We start from the raw sequence: 22,199 nt of genomic DNA on the forward strand, positions 1-22,199 counted from the left end.
GATAGAAGTAATCACCCATTAATCATGAAAATTCTCAGACAGGAATAAAAGAGAACTTCCTCAGTCTGTCAAATTACATCTATGAAAAGAGTACAGCTAAATGATACTTAATGTAGAAAAACTGAATATTTTCCTGCTAAGATCATGAAAAAGCCAAGGGTAACTACTGGCATCACTTCTATTTAACACTCTACTGAAAGTTGTAGTTAGTGAAAAAATGAAAAATAAACAAATAAATAGCATTAAGAATTGGAACAGAGAGAAAAAAAGCTATTATTTTCAGACTACAAAGAAAACCCTAAAAGATTCTACAAAAACTCTTGTAGAATGTTACAGATCCAAGAAAATATATAAATTCAATTTCATTTTGATACATTGATAATAAACGATGGGAAATTAAATTATTATAATAATAGTAAATTTTTTTCTAAAGTATATTTATTATAGGACCAAAAAGCATGAGATTACTAGGTATAAATCCAACAAAAGACAATCAATGCTTGTATGTTAAAAATTACAAGATCTGATGAAGGAAATAAAAGAAGACCTAAATAAATGGGAATATATACCGTATTCATGTATCGGAAGACCCAATACTGTTGGAGTACTCACAGTGCCCGATTCCATGACTTTCTATAAAACAATGCTAATCACAGAAGTGTGGTATTAATTGTACCAAAGGAACAAAATACAGGGTCCACAATCTTAACTACACAAAAATGGTCAACTAATTTTTTCCCAAAGGTGTAAAATGATTTCAAATGAGAAAGATTTGACTTTTCAACAGATGGTGCTGGAAAAATTGGATATCAATATATAAAAAATAGTAATCCTTGAGCCTTATATTGCTCTATACACAAAAATTAACTTAAAATGGATTACAGAACTCAGTGGAAAACTGTAAACAATAAAATACCTAGAAGAAAACAGGAAAAATATTTGTGACTTGGGATAGGCAATGATTTGTCAGATACCAAACCAAAAGCCAAACAATTAAAAAAGAAATTGATAAAATGAAGTTTATCAAATATAAACTTTTCAAAATAACAGGCAAAACATTTGAACAAAGAAGATATACAAATAAATGGCAAAGAAGTACATGAAAATATGCTCAACATCACTAGTCATTAGAAAGGTGCAAATTCAAACATGGTAACACTACACACCTACTTGACTGACTATAAAACAAAAACAAAATGCCACAAAACTGACAATACCAACACTGGCAAGAATGAGAAGCAATGAAGCCCTCATGCACTGCTGGTAGGAATGCAAAATGATACAGCCACTTTGGTAAATAGTTTTGCAGTTTCTTATCAGTTAAACATACATTTACCACCTGATTCAACAATATTTTTTTTTTTACTTTTTACCCAAGAAAATTAAAAGCTCATGTTATCCTAAAAAAATTCTATGTAAATATTTATAGTAGCTTTGTTCGTAATCACCAAAAACAAAGACAATTCCGCAAATGTTGTTCACCTGGTAAATTCACAAACTATGTTAAATCCATATAATGGAATAACACACAAAAAGGAAAAGGAACAAACTACTAATACACACAAGAATGAATTTCTACTACATTATATTTCAGTGAAAGACACTAGACCCAAAGCCCACATACTTTATGATTCCATTTAGTTGTCATTCTGGAAAAGGTAAAACTAGAGGGACTAAAATAGATCAGTGGTTACCAGGTGCTGAGGGCAGGAATAAGGTGTTGACCATAAGGGTGAGTGAATTTTGGGAGCTATTAGAACTGTTCTAGATGTTAGAGGGGAGGAGTTAAGATGGTGAAGCAGCATGGAGATCCTGAGCTTGTCTTGTCCCTAAAATGCAGCTAGATCAGCACCAAACAATTTTTAACACCTAGGAAATTGATCTGAGAATTAGCACAACAATCTGCATAACTTGAGCCACAGAACTTGGAAGGTACACAGTGCCAACTGTGGTAGAGAAAGACATGGAGGATATGGAGCTGTTTTTATAGGAGAGAGGACAGAGATAGAGAAAGGGGGAGAGTGTAGTGCATTGGGATCACACAAAAAGCCCTCCCCCCCGCCACCAAAAGTAGCCGGGATGAGAGAGAGAGAGAGAGAGAGAGAGAGAGAGAGAGAACACTCACGAGACCCTGAACAAGAAATCTGTTCTCCAAAGCCATTGATGGGAAGAAAGGAGAGGGTTTCAATACCACCAGGATTCTATAAACAGTGGAGCACAGAGTCTACTGTTACAGAGCTCAGTGCTGGGTGGTGCTCTGGTGAGGAAGTACGGTGAATTTCCAGGAGCAACCAGTGTGTTCTGAGGGGTCTGTGTACCACATGAGGAAAAGCAATTCCCCTGCTTGGAGTGTATTTGGTAGAGGCCACACAGCCTCCCTATGGGCAAAGGTTACAGCAGACCCTAAGAGCAGCCACATTTGTTGGTACTGGGACAAAGACATCAGTGTGGTGAAACCTGGCGCTGGCTGTATGTTGTGATTTTCCGTAATCTCTGAACTTCTGCCAATGTACAATTGCACAAACATTTTCTGGGGCAAGCCAGAACCCAACTATTGCTCAGCAAGACCCTCCCCAAGAGAGTTAGTGGGGGCCCACACCCCAAGGGACTCTGAAGTTTAGGGTTTTGAAACACAACCCCATCTGAGATAAAATTCTAGAGGGAGGTGCCACCTGGTGGGCAGAGAGCTTGGACATGGACAGGGTAGAGGCAGGGAGTAGACAGAGGCCTGAGACAAAGGAGAGGTGCTTGATAGTGGGTTGGTAAGAACTCGAAGTTCCTGTGCCAGAGACTAGGCACATCCATCCCAGTAAGCTAAGCAGCGCCACCTAGTGGGTAATGGAGTCCTTACACTAGGCTCCACCAACTGTGCCCTCCAAGCACATCCCCTCAAAGACAAGCACAAGTCACTCCACCTGCTTAGTTTACAGCACACTATAGAGTGCCTCCTAGTTTCAGTTCTAGGGGAAAGTGAATGTAACTTCATTTTGCTTTCATGGTTTTTTTTTTTTTTAATTTTTTTTTTTAATGTTTATTTTTGAGACAGAGAGAGACAGAGCATGAACGGGGGACGGGCAGAGAGAGAGGGAGACACAGAATCGGAAGCAGGCTCCAGGCTCTGAGCCATCAGCCCAGAGCCCGATGCGGGGCTCGAACTCACGAACTGCGAGATCGTGACCTGAGCTGAAGTCGGATGCTCAACCGACTGCGCCACCCAGGCGCCCCGTTTCATGGTTTTTTTTTTTACTCATTCATTTATTTGCTTTCTTTGCTTCTGTTTTTGTTTAAATTGTTTTCTTTGTTCTTTCTTTTCTTCCTCTTTCTTGAACACAGAAACAGAAAATTTTATTTTTATTTTCTTTTTTACCTTATTTTTAAAATTTTTATTCTATTTAATTTATTCTACTTTATTATATAATGTTTTTAATTTTTAAATGTTTTCTTACCTTCTTTTTTCCTTTTCTTTTCCTTTTTTATCTATTCTCTATTCTATAAAGCTTCTTTCAACAAGCAGATAAAAACACATCTAGCATCTAACTTCCTTTACTTGATTTTTTTTTGGTTTTTTTTTAATTTTATTAATTATTTTCTTCCTTCAAAATGACAAAATAAAGGAATTCACCCCAAAAGAAAGAACAGGAAGAAATGACAGCCAGAGGCTTAATCAATGCAGATATAAGCAAGATGTGTGAACTAGAATTTAGAACCACAATAGTAAGAATACTAGCTGGGGTTGAAAAAAAGCATAGAATCCTTTCTGTGGAGATAAAAAATGTAAAATCTAGTCAGGATGAAACTGAAAATGCTACACTGGGGTGCAATCTCAAATGGATGCCACAATGGCAAGGATGGACGAAACAACAGACAATCACTGGTATAGAAGATAAAATTGTGGAGAAAAAATGAAGCAGAAAAAATGAGGTAAACAAAGGCAAAAGTTCACAATACAACAATTAGAGAACTCAATGACTTATTAAAAAGGAATAACATCAAGAAGCACCTGCATGGCTTGATCAGTTAAGCATTCAACTTCAGCTCAGGTCATGATCTCACAGGTCATGTGTTCAAGGCCTACATCAGGCTCTGGGCTGACAGTTCAGAGGCTGGAGCCTGTTTCAGATTCTGTGTCTCCCTCTCTCTGCCCCTACCCCTCGTGGACACTCTCGCTCTCTCAAAAATAAACATTAAAAAAATAAATAAATAAAGGAATAACATCCCAATAATAGGAGTCCCAGAAAATGAAGAGAGAGAAAAAGGGGTAGAAGGTTTATGTGAGCAAATTATAGCAGAAATCTTTCCTAATCTGGAGAAGGACACACATATCAAAATCCAAAAAGCACAGAGAACTCCCATTAGATTCAACAAAAAGCAACCATCACTAAGGCATACCATAGTCAGTTTCACAAAAATACATAGATAAGGAAAGAATTTTGAAAGCAGCAAGAGAAAAGTCCTTAACTAATAAGGGAAGACACATCAGGTTCAAAGCACACCTATCCACAGAAACTTGGCAGGCCAGAAAGGCGTAGCAGGATATATTCAACATACTAAATCAGAAAAATATGCAGCCATGAATTCTTTATCCAACAAATCTGTCATTCAAGATAGAAGGAGAGATAAAGAGTTTCTCAGACAAAGAAACTAATGGAGTTTGTGACCACTAACCCAGCTCTGCAAGATATTTTCACGGGTACCCTTTGAGTGGAGAAAAGACAAAACAAAACAAAAAAGACCAAAGCAATGAAGACTAGAAAGGACTAGAAAACATCACCGGAAACAACAACTCTATAGGAAACACAATGACACTAAATTCATGTCTTTCAGTACGCACTGTAAATATCAATGGACTAAATGCTCCAATTAAAAGACAAAGGTTATCAGAATGGATAAGAAAATAAGACCCATCTATATGCTGTTTACAAGAGACTCATTTTAGATCTAAAGATACCTGAAAATTGAAAGTGAGTAAATGGATAACAACCTATCATGCTAATGATTGTCAAAAGAAAGCTGGAGTAGCCATACTTATATCAAACAAACTAGATTTTAAAATAAAGGTTGTAGGGGGTGCCTGGGTGGCTCAGTCGGTTAAGCATCCGACTTTGGCTCAGGTCATGATCTCAGGGTTTGTGAGTTTGAGCCCCGCATCAGGCTCTGTGCTGACAGCTCAGAGCCTGGAGCCTCTTTCAGATTCTGTGTCTCCCTCTCTCTCTCTCTCTCTCCCTCTCTCTGCCCCTCTCCCACTCATACTCTCTCTCTCTCTATCTCAAAAATAAATAAACATTTTTAAAAAATTAAAATAAAGCTGTAAAAGAGATGAAGAAGGACATTATATCATAAAAAAGGGGTCTATCCACTAAGAACAGTTAATAATTGTAAATATATATGTCCCCAATGTGAAACACTCAAATATATAAATCAATTAATCAAAAACACAAAAAAAACTCATTGATAATAATACCATAATACTAGGGTAATTCAACACCCCACTTACAACAATGGACAGATCATCTAATCAGAAAATCAACAAGGAAACAATGGCTTTGAATGACACACTGAACCAGATAAACTTACTAAATATATTCAGAAGATTTCATCCTAAAGCAGCAGAATATACATTCTTCTCAAGTGCACAAGGGACTTTCTCCAGAATAGATCACATATTGGATCACAAATCAACCCTCAACCAGTACAACAAGATCAAGATCATACTTGGCATATTTTCAGGCCACAACGCTATGAAACTCGAAATCAACCACAATAAAAAATTTGGAAAAACCATGAATACTTGGAGATTAAAGAACATCCTACTAAAGAATGAATGGGTTAACCAAGAAATTAAAGAGGAAATTAAAAAGCACATAGAAGTCAATGAAAATGAAAACACAACAGCCCAAAACCTCTGGGATGCAGCAAAGGTAGTCATAAAAGGGAGGTAGACAGCAATCCAGGCGTTCCAAAAGAAGGAAAAAAGGTTTCAAATACACAACCTAACCATACACCTAAAAGAGCTGGAAAAAGAACAGCAAATAAAGCCCAAAGCCAGCAGAAGGGAAATAATAAAGATTAGACAGAAATCAATGATATTCAAATAAAAAACAAACAAGCAGTAGAACAGACCAATGAAACCAGGAGTTGGTTCTTTGAAAGAATTAACAGAATTGATAAACCCTTAGCAAGTTTGATCAAAAAGAAAAAGGAAAAGACCCAAATAAATAAAATCATGAATGAAAGGAAAGATCACAACACCACAGAAATACAAACAATAATAAGAGAATATTATGAGCAATTATATGCCAACAAATTGGGCAATCTGGAAGAAATGTACAAATTCCTAGAAACATATAAACTACCAAAACTGAAACACAAAGAAATAGACAATTTGAACAAATCCATAACCAGTAAAGAAATTGAATCAGAAATTAAAAATCTTCTAACAAACAAGCATCCAGGGCAGGACGACTTCCCAGGGGAATTCCACCAAACATTTAAAGAAGGGTTAACACCTTTTCTTTTGAACCTGTTTCAAAAGATAGAAATGGAAGAAAAACTTCCAAACTTATTCTATGAGGCCAGCATTAACTTTATTCCAAAACCAGACAAACCCCACTAAAAATGAGAACTACAGACTAATTTATTTGATGAACATGTATGCAAAAATTCTCAACAAAATACTAGCAAACCAGATCCAACAATACATTAAAGGAATTATTCAGCACGATTAAGTGGGATTTATTTCTGGGATGCAGAGCTGGTTTAATATCCTCAAATCAATCAGTGTGATACATCACATTAATTAAAAGAAAGGATTAGAACGACATGATCCTCTCAGTAGATGCTGAAAAAAGCATTTGACAAAATGCAGCATGCTTTCTTGACAAAAACCTCCAAGAAAGCAGGGATAGAAGGATTATACCTCAAGATCATAAAGGCCATATGCAAAAGACCCACAGCTAATATGATCCTTGATAGAGAAAAACTTAGAACTTTCCCCCTAATGTCAGGAACACAACAAGGATGTCCACTCTCACCACTGTTATTCAACATAGTGTTGGAAGTCCTAGCCTCAGCAATTGGACAACACAAAAAAATAAAATGCATCCAAACCAGCAAGTCAAACTTTCATTCTTTACAGAAGACATGGATATGTGGAATACCCAAAAGAGTCCATCTAAAAAGTTCTAGAACTGACACATGGATTCAGCAAAGTGTCAGGATGTAAAATCAATGTACAGAAATCAGTTGCATTTCTATATACCAATAATGAGCAGCAGAAAGAGAAATCAAAGAATCGATCCCATTTTTAATTGCACTAAAAAACATATAATACCTAGGAATAGACATAACCAAAGAGGTAAAAAATATATACACTGAAAACTATAGAAAGCTTATTAAAGAAATTAAAGAAGACACAAAACAATGGGAAAATATTCCATCCTCATGGATTGTAAGAACAAACATTGTTAAAATGTTGATAGTACCCAAAGCAATCTACAAATTCAATGCAATCCTTATCAAAATAACACCAACATTCTTCACAGAGCTAGAAAAAACAATCATAAAATTTCTATGGAACCATAAAAGACCCAGAATATCCAAAGTAATGTCGAAAAGAAAACCAAAGCTGGAACCATCATAATTCTGGACTTCAAGAAGCTTTACAAACCTATAATCGTGAAGACAGTGTTGTACTGGCACGTGAACAGATGCACAGATCAATGGAACAGAATAAAGAATCCAGAAATGGACCCATAAATGTATGGCCAATTCATCTTTGACAAAGCAGGAAAGAATATTAATGGTAAAAAGACAGTCACTTTAGCAAATGACATTGGGAAAACTGGACAGTGACATGCAGAAGAATGAACCTGGAGCACTTTCTTACACCATACACAAAAATAAACTCAAAATGGATAAAAGACCTAAATGTAAGACAGGAAAATCTCAAAATCCTAGAGGAAAAAAAACAGGCAACAACCTCTTTGACCTTGCCTGCAGCAACTTCTTCCTTGACATGTCTCCAGAGGCAAGGGAAACAAAAGCAAAAATGAACTATTAGGACCTCATCAAGATAAAAAGCTTCTGCATGGCAAAGGAAACAATCAGCAAAACTAAACGGCAACCAACAGAATGGGAAAAGTTATTTGCAAATGACATATCAGATAAAGGGTTAGTATTCAAAATGTATATAAAGAACTTATCAAACTCAACATCCCAAAAACAAATAATCCAATGAAGAAATGGGCAAAAGACATCAATGGACACCCTTCAAAAAAAGACATACAGATGGCTAACAGACACATGAAAAAATGCTCAACATCACTCATCATCAGGGAAATACAAATCAGAACCACAATGAGATACCACCTCACACCTGTCAGAGTGGCTAAAATTAACAATTTAGAAAACAGATGTTAGTGAGGATGTGGAGAAAGAGGAACCCTTCTGCACTGCTGATGGGAATGCAAACTGGTGCAGCCACTCTGGAAAACATAATGGAGGTTCCTCAAATTTAAAAACAGAACTACCCTACAATCCAGCAATTGCACTACTCGGTATTTACTCAAAGGATCCAAAAATGCTAATTTGAAGGGGCATATGCATCCCAATATTTATAGCAGCACTATTAACAATAGCCAAAGTATGGAAAGAGTGCAAATGTCCATCGACTGATGAATGGATAAAGAAGATGCGGTACATATATACGAGGGAATATTACTTGGTGATCAAAAAGAATGAAATCTTGCCACTTGTAACAACATGGATGGAACTAGAGTGTATTACACTAATTGAAATAAGTCAGCCAGAGAAAGATAAATATCATATGATTTCCCTCATATTGGCATTTAAGATACAAAACAGATGAACATAAGGGAATGGAAGCAAAAATAATATAAAATCAGAGAGGGAGACAAACCTTAAAACACTCTTAAATACAGAGAACAAACAGGGTTGCTGGTAGGGTGTTGGGTGGGGGGGATGGACTAAATGGGCAAGGGGCATTAAAGAAGATGCTTGCTGGGATGAGCACTGAGAGTCATATATAAGTGATGAATCACTAAATTCTAGTCCTGAAATCATTATAATGTTATTATTATATTATATATTAACTAACTTGTATTTAAATTTTAAAAATGATAAAACAAAACAAAATAAAATAGTTTTCTAGATCTTGATTTGGCAGTACATATATTTTTCAAAACTTGTAAAATATGTATGATAAAAGGTTAATCTCAGTTGTTAGCTTATGTATAACTCCATAAAACTGACCCAACACAGGCATGCACACACAGAGGTATGAACTAAAAGGCCTCTGAGATTATTTCATACCTAGCAAATCAATAGTAATAAATATATTCCAGATGATAGAACTAACAGAACAAATCTGATATAGATGTATCCAAATTGGTAAGTGCTAAACCAGTCTGATGATGATGATAAAGTTAAATTTTACAACCTTTGGATTCCTCCCCCAAAAAGATGTTCATAAGAATATTTTTATTCTTCTATTTTTATTCTTCTAAAATACCCAGGTTGTATAAATACAGAGAACAAAATGATGGTTGCAAGAAAGGAGAGGGGTAAGAGATAGGCAAAATGTGGTGAAGAGAAGCAAGAGATATAGTCATCCACTTATGGAATGAATCAGCCATGAGAATAAAGGCCACAGCATAGGGAATATAGTCAATGGTATTGTAATAGTGTTGTATGGTGACAGATGGTAGGAACACTTGTGGTGGGCAGAGCATAAGATTTAGAGATGTTGAATCAGTCATATTGTACACCTGAAACTAATGTAACATTGTAGGCCAACTATACTCAATTTTTCAAAATTTTCAAAAACAGATGTGCCTGGGTAGCTCAGTCGGTTAAGCACCTGACTCGGTTTTAGCTCAGGTCATGATTTCATGGTTTCATGAGTTCAAGCCCCAGGTCAGGCTCCATGCTGGCAGTGCAGAGCCTGCTTGGGTTCTCTCTCTCCCTCTCTCTCTTCCCCTCTTCCTTACGGTGTCTCTGTCTCTCTCAAAATAAATAAACTTTAAAAAATTACAAATAAAATAAAATGAAACCCCAGGTCAGCCCTCATCATCCAGATCGTCATCTCCATATGGCTTTGTTCTTCCCCTAAGTTGACCCACTTTTGCAGCCCACACTCCTCTTCCTTGCTCTTCTCTGTTCTCGGGTACTCCCCAGTCTGTCTCATCAGCAAAACGCCCATGTATCCTCAACCTCTTATGTAAATGTTCCCTTAACCTTTTTGCTATATCTGAAATCTGGATTGCTTTGAGGACACCACTTTCCCTATAAGCTTCTTGTCCGGTTGCTGTCTTAAATTCCAAAGGTTTCCTATTTCACTAAAATTAGAAACAATAAGAAGAGACCTTCCTTATTCCCCATCCACTGGTCTATTCACCTAACTATATCTTTACCTGGGTGCTCTCCCTTCCCTGGTATTCTTCCAGATAACCTACTATTCTAAGCCCACCCCTCCAGTTGAAACCAGTTCAACTTGTTTTTAGCACAGTGCATGGGAACTAGTTCTTAGCATGATGCATGTGCTGAAGGACATCATTCTTGCCACTGGCTACTGTCACTATTGGGATTAATCAACATTTCATGAACCATCTGAACATAATCAATTTTCAATTTCCTCTGCATGGATTACACACTATGAATTCTTTCTCTTCATTCAGACTATCTCCTTCCTCATAGTCTCAATTCCCTCTGGTCTGCCAATTGAAGCAATTTTAGTGTTTTGTTGGTCAGGGATAAATTGCACCTGTAGGTATTCAACTTTCTGGCTGTAGGCTGGGCCTCAGTACCCATCCCTAAGGGCTATAATAAAGCAGAACATAAAAAGATCCTGTGCTGGGATCATTATTAAACCCCATTTATGAAGCAGGCACTTGCTGACTCTCTGACCTCAGATACTCTGTGCCTTCCCACCCCTGTGGATCTCAGAAATGCCCATTCTCACTTTGCTTTAGCCAACAGCTCTGACTTGACACACTGCTATTGTTCACCCTTGGCTGGACTCCTGCAGATCAGTGCTAACTCTGACAGCTAAGTAGAATATGTCCACTTTTCAAAACAAATTAAGACATATTATGTCACATGAAGAGAAATAAAAATTGGAAAAATTAAAAAAAAACATTTAACAAGTGATCTCTTTCCCTTCCAAGAAACTGTCTGTCTAGAGCCTTCTGTTTTTCAGTTTTGCATAAACTTGGGCAGCCTTGGCAGAAAGGAAAGGCCATGCAAGGGTATTTTACAGCGTGCTTCCCAACTATGGCTAAGATAACACAGACCCTAAATATCAAACTCTCAACTCAGCACAGGGCAATGTTCTATACCAACTACCTGTCCTCTCACCAAGAGTACAAGCCTAACCTTCCTTATACACAAAGGATGAGCTCTGTACCATGACAGATGGTTCTGGCATCTGGATGGCCCATTTTTTATCAATCAAACCACACACACAGGCAGGGAACTCTGGCCCCCAGTTCTGGGATACAATTAGCTCATTTAGCAGCATGCCTTCAGAGTCCTTTCCTAGGTAACCCATCCCACCTTGATTCCTAGGTAACCCATCCCACCTTGATATAAGCTGCACTTGTCACAATCAGTCTTTCATTTTCCTTTATAAACAGTATTTTCTAAACTTACACCCATTTATTTATTTCCTTTTTACTGCTCTCATTTCCCTTTCTTCCCTTGTGTATAAAATGAGAACACCAAAAAAGGTCACTGAATTTCCCAACTATTTTAAATAGGAGATATTTTTATTCTTATGTTATAAATCAGGAATCTGAGATTCAGGTAATATGAGTAGCAAAAGGTCACACAAGTCAGGACTGGTGCTCAAATATGAACTTGGAACTCTTGCCTTGAATCCTTCCTACTTTCATTAGACTAGGCTCTTGTCAACATAGGTGATAAAGGAACAACTCAGGGTATATCATAGTGTAGGGGGTCAAGGGCACTAAGAGATAGTATAGAATTGTGTTTGGCAAACAGGGGATGCTTATGCTAAAAAAACTGAATGATTCAATAGATACAATATTAATTGATTTTCAAATTTAATCAGCTTCATCAAATATATTGCCACAATCCATAAATTTTTGCTTCTCACCTCTGGCAAGCATGGTCTGCTGTCACATGGTAACTACTCACATACTCTAACGGCTCTTAACTAAGGTCTGGTTTTCATGGCCTTCAGCATAGAAAGGTCAGCCAGACACTGTAGGAAAAACGAGGTGGTAAGCAAGGGACAAGCATCTCTGAGGACATAGGAGACAGCTGAGTGTGGCTTTGACATTTATAAGAGTTGGAAATATCTCTATTTAGAAAACTTCTATAAAGATATCAAAAGCAGAGTGCCTGGGTGGCTCAGTCGGTTAAGCATCTGACTCTATTTTGGATCAGGTCATGATCTCACAGTCGTGAGATTCAGCCCCACACAGGGCTCTGTGCCAACAGCCGGAGTCTGCTTGGGATTCTCTTTCTCTCTTTTCTTTCTTTCTTTCTGTCTTTCTTTCTTTCTTTCTTTCTTTCCTTTCTTTCTTTCTCTCTCTCTCTCTCTTTCAATAAACAAATAAACATTTTTTCTAAAAATAGATATCAAAAGTGACCTATAAAGATAGCTAAAATCCTAAATTCCCACAATGAAATGAGATTAATATTATATCCTCATAAGTTAAAGGATTCAGAGAGAGATAAAACTCTGCTTTTAAGTTTAGTTTATTATTAATTGAAAAGTACCAGATGTTTTGTTTTTCCTATAGAAAGTCAAACAATATGTTGTCTTGATTAGGTGACTTCTTTGAAGCCTTCCATTAGTCACATGAGTCAGTTGTTAGTCAGCTCTTTCTTCAGATCTCACATAGTTTTAAAAAAGATTATTTCTATCATTGCTGATTCATAGTTACCAAAATAACATGACTGCAGGTCATGTGTATTATATTCATCCGGGCTCTTATGGTTTGGTGCCAACAGTTTAAGTGTGGTGGTCTCTGAGGTGTTAGAACTGAGGTTCAATTCCAAGCAACAAGGATGCTTCTCACACTGGACCAGGAGCTGCCTCTGCAAGGCAGACTCCATGCCTTTCTCTTGTTTCCTTGAAACAACGAGAGCCATAAGAACATATTCTACCCTCAAATTCAAACTCACTGGGTCAGAAGCCCTGAAAAAGGGCATTGATTTCAGAGAGGAGTCCCAAAAGCACAAGGCTTCTTGCCTTAAACCCAATGATTTCTTTGAGAGATGAAGAGTTCACTTACTGCCTATATATTTCAATTTACTTTCCAAAGGTGGAATTTAAACATATAAAGGATGTTTATCTGGTTCAAATTTAGAGCGAAGTTATAGTGTCAAGAGGGAGTCTTGATTTCTCAGAATATGTTTGGCCCTAGCGTGTGATTTATCAATCAGTATATCACATTTGATGAATGTGTTTGCTTTTGGTAGGGAGCAGATCATTAGGCCTTACAAATCCTGCACCTTCAAGAGAGGAGGAAAGTAACTTTGATTTCTCTGTCCTTTCATGATTAAGATGAACTGAGTTGATGAATACATTTTCTGGATTGCTTAATACCTCCCAGATATCAGTATCAAGAAGTTGGCAAGGCAGGTAAAAAGATTTCCATGAGCAAGAAGCAAATGAGAAAGACTTCCTCTCTTGAATAAATCCCTGTTAATTCCTGTGGGAAACTTTTTTTTTGTCCAAACATCCTTCCTCCTCCTTTGCCTTGCTCTATTCTCAGTGTTTTTAAATACACCAAATATGGGTTTCTGCTAATAGCTGGTAAATGGAGTTGGGGAAAAGCCATGATACAGCCCCTCTACTGTAGCCATGGAAATAAAAAGCAAGATGTATTGTATAGCCACAGGGGGACATCACATCTTCCTTCCTCCTGGTACAACTTGTACAGTCATTAAATGTGATTAAAGTTTTGGGGACCTAGACACAGTCATAATCTGTTTGGGTACCGCTGTCTTGGTCCATCCCTGCAGCTAGAAGGGAATCACCCTCTTTGTGTAAATGTTTGCTTTGTTGGAGATTCTTAAGCAGAAATTAATAGTATACATGCTTTGGGAGTATTAAGTCAGCCATGATAAACAATTCCTAGGCAATGTTTAGACAGACCAAAATTCTCCCTAAGAATTGTGCACATGGACAAAACAACCTATTTGGCATCTATATACTAGGACCATCTATAAAACAAAGAGCAAAGTAGAGAGCTGTTCATTAACAAATTAATATGTTCTATCAATATAGGTGGGTAACAAATTAATGGCTAGACAAGTACTAAATCTCTATTTTTTTAATATTTATTTATTTTTGAGAGAGACAGAGACAGAGTGTGAGCAGGGGAGGGGCAGAGAGAAAGGGAGACAGAATCCAGAGCAGGCTCCAGGCTCTGAGCAAGTTGTCAGCACAGAGCCTGAGGCGGGGCTCAAACTCAGAAAAACGCGAGATCATGACCAGAGCCAAAGTGGGACACTTAACCAACTGAGCCACCCAGGCACCCCTCTATTTTGTTTTTTTTTTTTGTAAGGTAATGAATCATGAGTGTGTGATGCTCTTTGCCAGCAGTGACAGAACACACTTGGAACTTCTTTGGAAATTTGCTTTGATCTCTTGTTTGAAGTCATGTGCCAATATTCTGGCCCCTTGTGATGTTAACTATCACCACCTCCAGGCCATTAAAGAGCTGAAACTAATCAGGTAGAAGTGATCCAAGAGAAGTTTCAATACAACACAGTCATGGGTTCAGGTTAGCTTGGTCTAGGTGTTCAGGAGCTCAATAAAGTTGCAAATATTTTAAAAGTACAAATACACACGCACACACACACACATACACATATTTTAGAGAGAGGAAAAAGAAAAGCAAAAAGGCTTTCAGTTTTCCTTAGTCCAAATCAGAATCCAAGCATTATTTAGGGCATTCTCAGTAAAAACTGGATGTTATATTTCTTTATGGGAATCAATAAAATGGAGCAACCTTATCTGAAAATCCTTTGAGGCTGTGTTACTTTCCCCATAGTGTTGACCCAGAAAATTGGAGAATACACAGTTACAAGCCAATTCCATGGGGCAAAAATCTTATTTTGAATAACATCTTAATACTGACTTCTAGCCAAAAGAAAAAAGTGGCTTTGGACTGGGGTGGGGGATGTAGAGGGTGGGGAAGACAAGGGGGGAGGAATTTATTCCATTTCTGTTGTCTGATTCACAAGTGTTGTTAAATATTTACCAGAAATCTGACAGCAATTTCTTAACATTTGTTAATCATAGATAACATCATTCAATTAACAACTCAATAAACTTCTTTAAGGTTGTGCAAGGTAAGTCTCACTACCTTAACACTGTTAACCCATCCTTGTAGAATAAATATTTGTTTTTGGTTTCTCTGTGCCAAGTTTTGTACGATCGTGTAATCTAAATCTCCTTTTGTAAATAAGGTATGCCCTCAAGAGGATGAGAGTGCAGAATCTAAAGCCTTGTCTGTCTTCTCTCTACAGGTCCTTGAACAAAGGGTTTCTTGTCTCCAGAAAAATAGACTTAGGGCACTTCTGACAAGTACCCCAGCAGAAATGTCTTTGAAAAATACTGCAATGACAGTTTAAGTCTCCTTTGCACACATTTTCTCATATCTTCCATCCTGTGTTGTATATATACCAGGGCACCAAATGGCTGAAGATCATATTTTCCGATTTTCTGATTATCATTACTTCTTTGTAACAATTTTCATTGAATTCCAGCCTAATTTCTTCCCCAGATCCTGTATCTTATAGATCCTTGCTTTCATGATTAATCTTACCCTGAGTTAGCTGGAACAGAACTTATGATGGGTCATCCTGTGATGGTCATTAACTATTGTGTGCACAAACACATCACTGAATGGTACTGGGGGTACATCTCCCTTGTATGCAGAGGAAAGCTGCCTGCATGGTATGACTTCTCCAACCAACCACACATAAAAACTTTTCCCTACTTGCTGATATTAAATTTCTAAAAAGAGAATAATCCATTTAACCAAAAATTCTCATAGCAAAGTACACAATAGGCATTATAACTATTATTATCACTATTATTAGAAATCTACTTTTTTTAAGATTATTTATTTTGAGAGGAGGGAGAGAGGGAGAGATAGTGAGAGTGAGAGAATCCCAAGCAGGCTCCTCACCATCAGTAAGGATCCAATGCAGGGCTCGAAGTCACAAACCATGAGATCACGACCTGAGCCAACCAAGAGTAGGATGCTCAACCAAGTGAGCCACCTAGGCACCCCAGAAGTCTACTTCTATAGAATACTATAGGATATGAAAAAATGACAAATTCTCACTTATATATAAATGAGTGGTATCAGGTTCTTCCTGAGAATATATTTTGATAGAGGGAAGGGGAATGAAGAGAAGATAAATTACATTTATTGAGGAAATACCATACTCCAGACTTTGTACTAGGTGCTTTATATAAATTATCTCATTTTAATTTCTACAGTCATGGTAAGCTATAGATAACATTACCTTCATTTTACAGATGAATGAACTCAGTCTCAGAGGAAGTAAGAAGTCTGTCCAAAGTCCTATCCCTGGTAAATAGTAAGTGTGGTATTCAAATAAGTCATTTTAGCAAAGCAGCAATGCTCTAGGGAGGGGAGAGGACTGTGACGTGCAATTTTTTTTTAAATACATACGTACACACAAAATCTCAAATTAGTGAGGACTGGGGTGATTAATTGGAGACCATGAAAAGTGGTCTACCTAAATTTTGGGTAGCCTTGAAATGATCATAAAATTTGGATAATTTGTGCTAAGTCAGACTATATCTAACATAATTAATCTCTGCCCTTTCTCCCCATTTTATCTAAGAAGAAGGTGTGTGTGTATATATATGTGTGTGTGTGTGTGTGTGTGTGTAACAAAGAGAGAGACATAGAGAGAGAGAGAGAGAGAAGAGAAAACACACTAGATTCTCAGTTCCTTTAAAAAGAACGAGTTGAGGGGCACCTGGGTGGCTTAGTCGGTTAAGTGTCCAATTTCAGCTCAGGTCATGATCTCAAAGCTTTGTGAGTTAAAGCCCCTTATGAGGCTCTGTGCTGACAGCTCAAAGCCTGGAGCCTATTTCAAGTTCTGTTCCTCTCTCTCTCTCTCTCTCTCTGCCCCTCCCTTGCTCACACTCTGTCTCTGTGTCTCTCAAAAATAAACATTAAAAACAACTTTTTTTTAAAGGAATGAGTTGAGGGGTGCCCAGATGGCTCAGTTTGTTAAGCAGCCAACTCTTGATTTTAGCTCAGGTCATAATCTCATAGACCTGAGATCGAGCCTGCCTTGGGCTCTGTGCTGAGATTGAACCCTGCTTAAGATTTTCTTTCCCCACTACCTCTCTTCCTCTCTCCCTCCCTCCATCCCTCTGCCTCTTTCTCCCACTTGTGCTCTCCCTTTAAAATAAACTTAAATAAATAAATAAATAAATAAATAAATAAATAAATAAATAGAGTGAGTTTAACTCTCTTACAAGTCTTTATCCAGACAGAGTTAAAATAGATATTCCAGGGAAAAAAATCCAGAGTTAGAAAAGCCATGAGTGACTCAATTGTCATTTCCAGTATTTAAATCAAAATTAATCACACAGACCCCAGTGTTAGCCCAAGTCCCTTCCACCTATTTTTCCTCTCTCTTTGCCAATAACCAGTTTTTGATCTATTTCAAAAATGAAAATTAACTTTAAAATACTTCCTGAAGCATTACCAGAAATCATATTTTCAATGCCTAAATGTCTTACATTATTCTAAGGTTCTAAGTTGTGCCCAAGACCACAGAGAAAAATGGGGCATTGATTGGGACAACCACACGAAGGACAATGTTGCAACATGAAATAAGTATAGGATTCAAAGTGAGTCATTTGAAAATAGGATAAAGAAGAATGGCTAGAAAAGGTAGTGCTTCATGACAACAATATTTCAAATAAGACACAAAGAACTTGTCTGTATTCACATGCACAGGAAATGCCACATGAACTGAATATTTGAGCACCAGCTGGCTATGGATCACTCTGATTCAACCATTTAATTAATCCTATCCTCTGTCCTACAGTATAATTGGAAATTCTCAGGTTTAGGCGCACAACAAAATCACCTGAGGAGCTTTTTGCTTTTAAACACTACTGATGCCTGGGCTCCAATACTAGACATCTGGTTTTTTCTTCTTTTTTTAATGTCTATTTATTTTTGAGAGACAGAGAGACAGTGTGCGAGCAGGGTAGGGACAGAGAGAGAAGGAGACACAGAATCTGAAGCAGGCTGCAGGCTCTGAGCTGTCAGCACAGAGCCCAATGTGGGACTCGAACTCACAAACCACAAGATTATGACCCGAGGCAAAGTCCAATGTTTAACCAACTTAGCCACCCAGTTGCCCCAGGAAATTTTGATTAATTGCTATATGATGGGGGCAAGCCTGTAATATTTTTCTAAAGATAGGTGATTCATTGTGAGCCAGGATTGAGCATTATTATATTACTTGTATGAAATGAATTAGAAAGTTTATCCCCCACCCCTTAGGGTTGCCAGAACTATCATCATGACTATATAACCTGTGAGTAGTTGGGCAAATTACTGATCCCTGAGACTCAGAGTCCACATCTTTAAAATGGAGATTAGAGGCATTAATTAGAGGCATTAAGGCATGTGCTTTAGCATGGGGCTCAGATCATCATATTTTCAAAATAAATGTCTATGCACCAGGACACTTTACTATTCTTTGATGAAATGCCTCTAGAATGAACATTGAATATAACTTGTATATGAACATATCTCTTAAATGTAACAGCATTATTTCTTTTGCCTATGTAACTTAAACTATGGCTTCAGAATGCCATAACAATTGGCTTGAAGATAGGAAAATACTATCACCTAATATTCCATATTCTCAAACTGGAAAAACAATGTTTTTGGTGTGATGCTTATTAATTTTATTTATTTTGTTTAAAACTGACAAGCTAACCCTATACTTGTAGCCTCATACTTTGATATCAAGCCTCTTGGACTGATATCAAAGTTGGTGGTCTTGGTGACAAAAAACTCCCAACTTCCTGTTTAGACTTTGAATACTCCCTACCCTGTATTACTGAGAAATTCATGTCATTTTATTGTGACACTGAAGGAAGAATTTAATTTACATCCATTTTATCTTGATTAGGCTACCAGAGTTCCTGAAACAAAGTGTATGTTTACTATATATCTGTTAAATTTATTTCCAACAATTTACTTCAGTATCCTGATGATTAAATGATGTAACACAGACATATGACCCAAATCTTGGTATCTGCTCACTGTCAAAGATTCTAGAAGCAAGCAAGCGAAAGCACCAATATTTCCTGTGCAATTACTGTACAGCTTAAATTTAGGAGTATCTTTTGCTTTCATGGAAGCTTTATGATAATTTATGTTTATATATTTTGAGGAGCAGGTTTTATTTTCTTTCTATTCTGGATCTGTAATCAAATCTTTGACAAATTAGTTAGCTTTTCCTCCATTAATGGAAAAGAAACTTTTCCATAAAGTTGCTTCAGAGAGGCATTTTGTCACTTGTAAAGAATTTTAGAGTACAGGGTAATTTTTTCTTCATGAATACACAGACTGCTGCTATATTATATAGAAGAGTACTACTTAAGTCATAGTAATAAAGGATAAAAGTATGACTGCATGTGACACACACTGTTAGTTATTGGCCAGTATTTACCCCTACACTTAATGCCTTACAGTAGAAATGTGCCCAGACACAAGTGATACATTATGATTAGACTCAGTCAATCATGAAAGTTTTGTTTCTTGATTTCACAGCCTCCCTAGCAGCTAGGGATAGTTACATGATCTAGTCCTGGCCATGAGATGTAGAGAAAAGTCTGCCAGGAGGCTTCTGACATTTTTGTGTAACAGTTAAAAACGAAACAGACACTGAGACATGGTCCTTTCCTTTAGCTTCCTGATTTGAATAAGGTATCCTTAGTTGACTGAAGCCTCAGAAGCCATCTTGTATCCATAAGGCAGAAAACCTAAGGACAAAAGACTACAAAATAAAAACAATGGAGCTAAGAGATAAAAAAAATCCTAGATCTTTGATGGAATCATTGAGGAGCTGAATCAATGCCAGCAAATGCCTACTGCAGACTTTTTATTACATGTGAAAATTACTTAGAAGAGACCCATAGTTTTCATGTATGAAATATCATAAAGCATAACATCTTCTCCCGATAAAATTCATAAGATGGTAACATTTCATCTGCGAGTCAGAAATAGTCTTTCATAACAAATGAATCACTAGGAAAGACATTTCAAATCCAATGTCCCTGTTGCTCATTTTCCTTCCAGACTCCTCCCATTAAAAACAAACTCTGTTACCTCAGACCACAATTCTTTACTGCCATATAAATAGCTTGTCTCTCTGTCTCTCTCAAATATATATGTGTTTATATATACATATATATACATAATTTATACTCAACTTCTTTGAGTAATTCTCTTCTCTTTAAAACATAGTTGTGAATGTTTGGGAAAGCGATTAATGTGAGCAATGGGGTTTCTTGACTGCAAAGGAGATATTTTTAACATACTTTAATTCCCATGACTAGCCCAATGCCATTGCATTTTTTTAAGGAATAGTAAACTGACTTCTTATATCAATTGTGTCCAAATTAAGGAGTTGCGAGTAACCTTGGTTTCAAATTAACCAAAACAGAGATACCCACAGAAATAGCACAGGTGAGTAAAGATCTCTTACACAGAGCTTTTTACCCATCTGTCTCATCAGAGATCAGGATTAAGAGAATTAATATGCCTGGAAAATCCAAAGGCTATTTTCTAATCCTGAAAATCCTGATTGCTTGCATAGACTTGGAAAAGTATCTAAATTCTTAATGCCCTAGATACTAAATTTACATAACAATAATTCTTCCTGTTCACATCATAATTTTTTTTTATTTTTTTAAATATTTTTTATTTGTTTTTGAAGGAGAGAGAGAGCATGAGCAGGGAAGGAACAGATTGAGAGAGGGAGACAATCCGAAGCAGGCTCCAGGCTCCGAGCTGTCAGCACAGAGCCAGGTGCGGGGCTCAAACCCACAAACTGTGAGATCATGACCTGAGCCAAAGTCAGACGCTTAACCAACTGAGCCACCCAGGTGCCCCTCACATCATAAAATGTTAAGGAAATTACTAACACCTCATAAGATGTTGAGGAAATTGCCAGTAAATTGTAAAGTACTGTATATAACGTTGCTATTAAAATGTTTCTTTCAATGTCAAACACTCCAGAAATACCAGTTACCAGTTTAGATATACTCTAGCCACTAAGCTAACAATACCAACCATAGCACTAGTTTATTTGGGGGCACATAGAGATTATAATATCCTTATAATTCTGCTTGACCTGAGCATAGGTTTATTAGTGTTAAGGACTTTTTTTGTTTTTCTTACTATATCAACAGACATTCAACCATGTGATGGTCTAATAAATAAGATAGAGCTAAATAGTAAAATTACAAATTTTCTTAGAACAAAGTTCCAGAAAAGTGCTATAGTTTTCAATATTTGTCTACAATATTGTCAAACTATTCAAAAATGAAGTACCCAGAGTCTTAATCTGTCCACTCTGCTCTTAAATTGTTTTAAATGTTTATTTATTTTTGAGAGAAAGACAGAGTGCAAGTGGAGAAGGGGCAGAGAGGGAGAGAGACATAGAATGTGAAACAGGCTCCAGGCTCTGAGTTGTCAGGACAGAACTCTCAAAGCACAAGATCATGACCTGAGCTGAAGTCAGACACTTAACCAACAGAGCTACCCAGGCATCCCTGTCCACTCTGCTCTTAAACCATAAAATACTACAATAAGACTGTAGCATATAATAACTGTTTACCAATTTACCAATATACAAAATATTTACATATTTTACAGAACATAATAGTGTCCTGAAAAATACACAAATATACCATTCTTAATAGATGCTTATAAAAATCATTACAATCATGTGGATTTTCATGGTGCTCAGAATGGTCAAAGAACTACTTAAAAGCTAAGGAGATCAGGGGTGCCTGGGTGGCTCAGTGGGTTAAGTGTCCAATTCTTTGTTTCAGCCCAGGTCATAACCTCATGGTTTGTGGGTTCAAGACCCACGTCAGGCTCCATGCTGACAGTGTA

The sequence above is a fragment of the Panthera pardus genome, unplaced genomic scaffold (assembly GCF_024362965.1).
Source record: "Panthera pardus isolate Hobbes unplaced genomic scaffold, ASM2436296v1 HiC_scaffold_8, whole genome shotgun sequence".
Classification (NCBI taxonomy): Eukaryota; Metazoa; Chordata; class Mammalia; order Carnivora; family Felidae; genus Panthera; species Panthera pardus.